Raw genomic sequence first — 2,378 nt, 5'->3', positions numbered from 1 at the left:
CCGACCGTCACCTTCCCCCTTGACCGTCGTCTTCCGAGGCGGCTCGGCAGGGAGAAGGAGGGAGAGTGAGAGAGGGAGAGCGGAAACCCCAGAGCCAAGGGGTTAGAAGGAGAACGGGAGAAGGAACGAGGGCCAAGAGGTAGGGAGTACGGGGAAAGGCCGGCCTTGGGTTCCCCGCGCTCCCACCCCGGGCGGGGAGCAACCTTGGGAAGAAAAGCCTCTCGGGCATCCTTCTGAGGTTACGGGCGCGAGCGGGAAGAGGGACTACGCTGGAGGGCGACGCCGACACAGCCAGGCCGATAACCACCCACGCGACCTCCGCGTCGCCGGGTTAGTGCCGGAGCCGCGGCGGACCCCGACGGCCAGCCCCCCTCTCCCAATCCTCATGCCTGTCCGCCGGTGGGTCGAGGACCCCCCACGTCGGAGGCAGGTCTAAGCCAGACGGTGGCGCAGCATAGGCCCCCCCCACACGCCATCTCCCCGAGCGATCCTGTGTGTCGTCTTGGGTGTGGTTGGTGAGACGGGGTCGGACGTGGCATCCTCCGGAGACCAGTCACCTCGCCCGCCCCGTGCAAAGGGTGTTTTCCAGACGCCTGCCGCTTCGGGACCATGCACGGCACAGCGAGCCGCTCCTCCTGCACAGGTCCCCTAGTGCTGCGAGGGCTCCGTTCCCCGCCCCCCCCCCAGGGAAGCCCCATGCCATCCCGCATCCTCTCCGGACGCCGCACGCCTTGCCTTTATCCGTTCCGTCCGGGCACCCTGCCTCCGCGAGGCTCTTCTGCCCTCTCTTCCCGCAGGCCTCTCCTCTCCCGAACCTCGACGCGGTCCAGTCGTGTTGGGGGGCTACCTGGTTGATCCTGCCAGTAGCATATGCTTGTCTCAAAGATTAAGCCATGCATGTGTAATTACACACGGACGGTACAGTGAAACTTCGAATGGCTCATTAAATCAGTTATGGTTCTTTTGATCGCTCCAAACCGTTGACTCGTACAACTGTGGTAATTCTAGAGCTAATACGTGCAAACGAGCGCTGACCGCCAGGGATGCGTGCATTTATCAGACCAAAACCAATCCGGAGTCCCGGGCGCGTCGTCGGCATGGTTCTCCGCGGCTTCCCCCCTGCCGCGCTCTCCCCATAAGCGTTGCGTCTCTGGATAACCTCGGGCCGATCGCACGTCCCCACGACGGCAACGATCCATTCGGGTGTCTGCCCTATCAACTTTCGATGGTACTTTCTGTGCCTACCATGGTGACCACGGGTAATGGAGAATCAGGGTTCGATTCCGGAGAGGGAGCCTGAGAAACGGCTACCACATCCAAGGAAGGCAGCAGGCGCACAAATTACCCACTCCCGACCCGATGAGGTAGTGATGAAAAATAACAATACAGGACTCTTTCGAGGCTCTGTAATTGGAATGAGTACACTTTAAATCCTTTAACGAGGATCTATTGGAGGGCAAGTCTGGTGCCAGCAGCCGCAGTAATTCCAGCTCCAGTAGCGTACACTAAAGCTGCTGCAGTTAAAAAGCTCGTAGTTGGATCTTGGGATCGAGCTGGCGGTCCGCCGCAAGGTGTGCTACCACCAGTCCCAGCACCTTTGCTTTGGGGCGCCTCCCCGATGCTCTTGACCGAGTGTCCCGGGGGCCCGAAGCGTTTACTTTGAAAAAATTGGAGTGTTCAAAGCAGGCAGCCATGCCTGAATACTCCAGTTAGGAATAATGGAATAGGACTCCGGATCTATTTTGTTGGTTGTCAGAACTGGGGCGGCCAGGGGCATCCGTATTGCGCCGCTAGAGGTGAAATTCTTGGACAGGCGCAAGACGAACCAAAGCGAAAGCATTTGCCAAGAATGTTTTCATTAATCAAGAACGAAAGTCGGAGGTTCGAAGACGATTAGATACCGTCGTAGTTCCGACCATAAATGATGCCAACTGGCGATCTGGCGGCGTTATTCCCATGACCCGCCGAGCAGCGTCCAGGAAACCAAAGTCTTTGGGTTCCAGGGGGAGTATGGTTGCAAAGCTGAAACTTAAAGGAATTGACGGAAGGGCACCACCAGGAGTGGAGCCTGCGGCTTAATTTGACTCAACACGGGAAACTTCACCCGGCCCGGACACAGAAAGGATTGACAGATTGAAAGCTCTTTCTCGATTCTGTGGGTGGTGGTGGGTGGCCGTTCTTAGTTGGTGGAGCGATTTGTCTGGTTAATTCCGATAACGAATGAGACTCCGGCATGCTAACTAGCTACGTGACCCCCCGCGGTCCGCGTCCAGCTTCTTAGAGGGACAAGTGGCGCTCAGCCACGCGAGACCGAGCAATAAAAGGTCTGTGATGCCCTTAGATGTCCCGGGCTGCACGCTCGCTACACTGAACGGACC

Source organism: Phyllobates terribilis, unplaced genomic scaffold, assembly GCF_046119375.1.
Source record: "Phyllobates terribilis strain yellow unplaced genomic scaffold, ASM4611937v1 Scaffold_2__4_contigs__length_985480577, whole genome shotgun sequence".
Classification (NCBI taxonomy): Eukaryota; Metazoa; Chordata; class Amphibia; order Anura; family Dendrobatidae; genus Phyllobates; species Phyllobates terribilis.
Note: the sequence above shows the minus strand (reverse complement) of the source record.